Below are 6,888 nucleotides of genomic sequence, written 5' to 3' on the forward strand. Positions count from 1 at the left end.
GCCATGATGTAGGAACTTTACAACCCACTCTGAGGGAGGCCCTAATCATCACCTTGCTTAAAAAAGATAAACCGCCCTCCCGCTGCGACTCATATCAACCGTTGTCGCTAATAAACATTGATGCGAAGATACTTGCAAAAATACTGGCGCCGAGGCTGAAGCCACTAATACCTAATTTAGTTCTGCGAGATCAATCTGGATTTATTCCTGACAGATCCACCTTGCATAATCAGCGCACCGTTTTCGCAATGGATCATATTCTCCACCCAAAGTTAAAGGCGGCGGTCGAGATACTTGACGCGGCCAAAGCCTTTGACTCCATAGAATGGTGTTATCTTTTTCATATACTCCAATGTATGGGTTCCCCATAATCTTTATCACCTGGATACGGCTACTGTATACTGACCCCACTGCGCAAAAACGTGTTGAGGGAACCACCTCTGACTCTATACAGATCAGTTGGGGGACCAGGCAAGGTTGCCCCCTATCACCACTCCTATTTGCGATCACCCTAGAACCGCTAGCTTGTGTTATTAGGCAACAACATGGAGAAGCGGCACTGCATTTTGCTCACCGTCCAGTGTACATATCACTTTTTTTTAAACATAATTTTATTGGTTTTCGTAACAGTACAATTCTCATAGTCCACAGTATTTGTTTTATACATTGCAAGGTTCATTTAATGACAAAATCAAGAACTATAAAATGGTCCAACTTCCCCCCATCCCACCCCAAACTTAGGACATTGTGTACTTGCTTAGTTGTCTACAGTACAATGTAATATCAAGCAGGTATTTACAATAGCAGATGAACGTTTCAAAACATGGGCATTACATGGAATTTATATCCTCCCATACCACACAACTCTTATTGTTGGGACCGTGGCTGCACCATCTACCTGTATGTTCCCTTTCTATGTCTGCAGATCTATGCTTGAAAATTCTTCCAACGTTGCGTGCCATTCTAGCGAAATTGGTATCTTTCGCAGCCCCCTTTGTTCCTCCCGCTAAAGCTCAGCTCCCTCCGCCCTACCCCATCTGGCCACCTTGTTATACCAATTTAAGGTGGAGGGTGGTATCACTGCCTTCCATCTCATAGTAATATTCCTTTTAGCTAATATCATTGCTAGATGTGCAAATTTGCTAGCAGGGCTACCCTTTTTGCCTTTTGGCCCTAAACCTAGTAGACTATAGTCCAGCGTCCTAATATTCCGTGTCGGGCTACATCACTCACTATTTTGTGCACTAGCGAACAGTAATGAGTCAATCTTGGGCAGTCCCATATCATGTGCAGTAATCCGGCATTTGAGAAGTGACATCGGGGGCAAATGTCCGGCACGTCCGGAAACATTAAGCTTAGTTTGTGTGGAGTCAGATAGGCTCTGTGAACTATCAGAAGCTGGATAAACTTACATTTTGGATTTCTGGAGACCTTTCGTAGGTACTCCAGCAGTGACTCCCACTCCCTATCCATGAGCACCCGGCCAAGATCCATGTCCGATTTGTTCTGGGTTACCTGGAGTGACACTGAAGTGTGTGCTCGAATTCCCCAGTGTAACCACTTCGTCAAATGGCTACTGTTGCCCATTAGATATTGCATGTGTGTTAAAGTGTGTGTTGTCAGCTCCTCTCTTTCTGGAGTCCATATCTGTCATATGTAGCAAGATATATGTGCGTGGAATAGGAATAATCTAGCTGGCACTCCTGTTTCCCTCACAAATGCCTCATGATCCATTAAAAGACAGTTGTTAAAAAACGTGCCTAGTTTGGTCACCCAGCCTCCTCCCATGTTGCAATATGTCTACCAGTTACCGTTCCTGATGGGAGAGGAATACCCAGGAGAAGTATGTTGGGAGCATATGACGCCACTGTCTTAGTGTACCGTGTTGCCCTCTTCCAATATGCTGCCTGGAAACAACAGTGCGTGTTATTCCCTATTTTCCTATTCCCGGAGGGTCATATTGATTTCTCCGAGGTTGCGTCCTGCGAGCCAGTACGCCAACCATTGCAGCTGACCCACATAACAATAGGCTCTCATATCCGGGGCTCCCAGTCCCCCTCGTTTAGAGGTTAGCTGTAGTTTAGGTAGACTAATGCGTCTATGTCCCATACCCCATATCGATTCAATGAGAAGAGTGTAAAGTAATTAAAACGTCTGGAGCGGGATTATGATAGGCAGGGTTACAAAGTAATATAACAGCCTCTGTAACATTACCATTTTAGCAATGGCCACACGTCCCGGGACCGATATGGGCAATGATGTCCAAAATCGCACCTGTTTTCTAAGCGTTATTATAGCCCTACTCAAATTGCCATCTAGCATATCTTCTACATATATATTTGAACACGCAGACATTTGAAGGTAACAGTCGCAGTCTGAAATGTCCCGCTACCAAACTGAGTTGGATCAGTCCTGGTTGCGTCATAAAAAAAGTACACATACGATTTGTTTTCATGGATAGTGAGCCCTGAAAGCTTCTGGTCGTCCAGAATATTAAAGTATAAAATGAGATCACCCGCATATGCCGAAACAACATGCTGCACACCAATAATTTGTATACGTTATGAGTCGCCGAGACGCGAGTTTATGCAACAGAGACTCCAGTGCTAGAATAAATAATAATGGCGAGAGTGGGCAACCTTGTCTGGTGCCCCGTGCTATCTGATATTGCTGGGAAATGTGAGCCCCCATACGCGCCCACGCCGTCGGGCTCGTGTTTAATAGGCGTATCTATTGTACAAACTCCATCGGAATTCCAAATTGGGATAACGTAGGCAACATATACCTCCATTACAGGGAGTCAAATGCTTGACCGAGGTCCAGGGAAATGCGGACTCGCGGCTGAGCATCCGTGGGGGTATGAGACGTTATCTGATAGTCTGCTAATATTGAGAGCTGTACTTATTCCCGGAACACAGCCACATTGATCTGAGTGTATCAATCTAGGGATATATTGCAATAGTCTGTTTGCCAATAACTTGCTCAGTATCCTATAATCGGTATTGAGAGGTGAAAGGGGTCTATAACCTGTCATGTCTTTACCGTCACTGCCCGGTTTCGGGAGCAAGGTCACTGTGGCTTGTAGCGTGGTGAGCGGGAGGTGCCCCCCCCACCCCCTCAAATGCTGCTCTATACAGTTCCTGTAGACAAGGGACCAGCAATTCAGAGTAGATGGCATATGGGTAGTCTATCATTACCCGATGATTTATTACAGGGTAGTTCTTTGATCGCTGCTTTAATTTCCATAGCAGTCACAGGCCTCTTTAAATCAGACGTGTTGTATATAAGTAGCTGAGGAAGCTGAAGCCCCTCAAAGAATGCCTCAAATTTGTCATCTCCAGCCCCCTCCGAAGGCACATACAGCTGTTCATAATATCTACGAAAGGCAGTGTTTATTAACATCTGTGTGTGACCTCTGACCCTGCTCGCAGGCAGGTCGCTACCCACGCTGCTGCACGGCCCTGTCTGCCATGTTTTCGCCTAATCTTGTATTTTTCCCCTGTGCCTAACTTGCTTTCTTGCCCAGACTTGTTTTTCCCCCTGTGACTGTACTTGCTTTCTTGCCCAAACTTGTTGTTTTTCCCTGTGCCTAACTTGCTTTCTTGCCCAGACTTGTTTTTATTCCCCTGTGACTGTACTTGCTTTCTTGCCCAAACTTGTTGTTTTTCCCTGTGCCTAACTTGCTTTCTTGCCCAGACTTGTTTTTATTCCCCTGTGCCTGTACTTGCTTTCTTGCCCATACTTGTTTTTATTCCTCTGAGCCTGTACTTGTTTTCTTGCCTAAATTTGTTTTTCCTTCCGGTGCCCAGTTCTCCCGCAGCCCTGCCCATTTTTCCCGCCGCTGCGTCCCCACCTCCCTGCAATCTCATTCACTGCCCCGCTCCCGCTTCCCAGCTGCTCCTACCTCTGACATCCCCTCATATGGAGTCCGCACAGCAGCCATGCACAGCAGGCGTGCCACTGGCACGCCGACAATGCCTGGACCGTGCCCAGAGCCAGGACCCCTGGTCCCCACGAACGCCACGACCCCAACGACCGCTACAATGCCAGAACCCTCCACGCACTCAACGGCAGACGATCACACACCTGCCTCCTGGACGTCCGAAGTGCACCCACGGAGCATTCACCTGCCGGAACTGCAGCTTCACAAGCATCTGCCCCACCATGCTGCTGACCAGGAAAGAACCCAACCACCTCAGATGCATGTTTCTCAACACCCGCTCCGCTCACAAACATGCCGTTGAACTCTGGGACCTACTCGACTCAACCTCTCCAGACGTCGCCTTCCTGACGGAGACCTGGCTGAACCCTGCCTCGGCACCCAACATAGCCATAGCCGTCCCAGAAGGCTACAAGATCACCCGCAGGGACCGCACCAATGGAGCAGGAGGAGCCATCGTCCACAGTAACACTCTCGGAGTCTCGACCTACACCGACAACACGACCAACACCGAGGACACCCTCAGCACCGCTGAATACCTGCACTTCCAGATCCACACCGACCCCAACACCACCCTCAGAGGAACCCTCATCTACAGACCCTCCGGACCCCGACCACAGTTCAGCGACTCCATCGCCGACTTTGTCAGCACACACGCCCTTGCCTCCATGGACTACATCTTCCTCGGGGACCTGAACTTCCACCTCGAGAACAACAACACCAACTCCACCACCCTGATCGACAACCTAGCCAACCTTAGACTCAGCAATTCGTCACAACACCCACCCACTTCGCCGGTGACACACTTGACCCCATCTTCTCCGCAAGCCCCCACGTCTCCTTCAACCACACCACCGAACTCCACTGGACCGACCATCGCTGCATCCACTTCACAAAAGGGCCTCCTTCAAAAACCGCCTAGACAACAATGCGCACAACAGCAAAGAGCTCTTCAACATTGTGAAGGAACTCTCCAACCCCAGCTCCAACACCAATGACATCCCACCCTCGCAAGACCTGTACGACTCACTGGCCACCTTCTTCCACCGCAAGATCGCAGATAACCACGACAGCTTCAACGTCATGACCGCCCGGACAACCACTGGGACCTCAGCCCCCACAACCACCATCCGCACCAATCGCCTGCTCTCCTGGACCAACATCAACGACACCATCAAGATCATGAACACCATCCACTCCGGATCTCCGTCAGACTCATGCCCACACCACATCTTCAACAAAGCCAGCACATGCATCGCACCCCATCTCCGGAAAGTCATCAGCACCTCCTTCGAGACAGCAACCTTCCCGGAGAGCTGGAAGCACGCCGAGATCAATGCATTACTCAAGGAACCCAAGGCGGACCCCAGGGACCTCAAGAACTTCTGGCCCATCTCACTGCTCCCGTTCCCAGCAACGGTCATCGAGAAGACCGTCAACGAACAACTGACCCGCTACCTCGAGGAGAACAACATCCTGGACCCTTCCCAGTCCAGGTTCCGCAGCAACGACAGCACCGAGACTGCCCTCATCGCCACCACCAATTACAGCAAGTCCCTGCTGGACAACGGAGAAACGGCGGCCCTCATCCTCTTGTACCTGTCAGCCGCCTTTGACAAGGTCTGCCACCACACACTACGAACACACCTCCACAAAGCCAGGATCTAAGAGAAGGCCCTGGACTGGACCACCTCCTACCTCTCTCTGGCAGAACACAGAGCGCCTGCCTTCCCCCTTCCGCTCTGAAGCCACCGAGATCATCTGCGCCGTACCCCAGGGCTCATCTCTCAGCCCAACTCTGTTTAACATCTACATGACACCGCTTGCCCCTACGCCGATGACACCCAGCTGATCCTCTCCCTCACCAAGGACCCCCACACCACCAAAACCAACCTTCATGAAGGAATGAAGGCCGTCGCTGAATGGATGAGGAACAGCCGACTGAAGCTGAACTTGGACAAGATGGAGGTCCTCATCCTCGGATCCACCCCTTTGGACTGGGATGACTCCTGGTGGACAACCGCACTGGGAACTGCTCCAACACCCACCGGCGATGCATGCAACCTATGGGTCACCCTCTCCATGACTAAACAGTTCAACACCATCTCCTCCTCCAGCTTTAACACCTTCCACATGCTCCACAGGATCAACAAGTGGATCCCCACTGAAATGAGAAGAACGGTCACCCAGGCCCTCCTCAGCAGCAGTTTGGACTACGGAAACGCCCTCTACGCTGGAGCCTCGGCCAAACTCCTGAGATGGCCCCAACGCATCCAGAACGCCTCTGCACAACTGATCCTCGACATCCCTCGCCTCAGCCACATCACACCCCACTTGAGAGACCTGCACTGGCTCCCGGTCAACAAGAGGATAACCTTCAAGCTCCTCACCCACGCACACAAGGCACTCCACAACACCGGACCAACGTACCTCAACAGATGACTCAGCTTCTACACCCCCACCTGGCAGCTCCGCTCCACCAACCTCACCTCGCCACAGTCCCCCACTTCCAAAGAGTGACCTCCGGTGGCAGATTGTTCTCACACCTCGCCGCCAAGACCTGGAACACCCTCCCTATCCACCTTCGGCAGACCCAAGACCTGCTGACCTTCAGAAAACTCCTCAAGACCTGGCTTTTCGAGCAGTAGCAGCATTCCCCACCCCAGCGCCTTGAGACCCTCACGGGTGAGTGGTGGTGCTTTACAAATGACAGGATTGATTGATTGATTGTGCACACTATATCACCATCCAAAGTGTTTATTTCAAGAATGGTAGACACCGGTGGCGCATCCTTAATGATCCTGGCAAGCAATGGGCCCGCCCTATCTGAAGTCGCATGCTGTTTCTGGGTGTATAAGCGATAATCAAGGATACAGAGCTCTTCTAGGAGTTCAACGTATTTTATATGCATCTCTTGTAGCTCACGCTTGCTTGTAGCACTAGTTATT

This window comes from Lissotriton vulgaris, chromosome 4_1 (assembly GCF_964263255.1).
Source record: "Lissotriton vulgaris chromosome 4_1, aLisVul1.2, whole genome shotgun sequence".
Taxonomy (NCBI): domain Eukaryota; kingdom Metazoa; phylum Chordata; class Amphibia; order Caudata; family Salamandridae; genus Lissotriton; species Lissotriton vulgaris.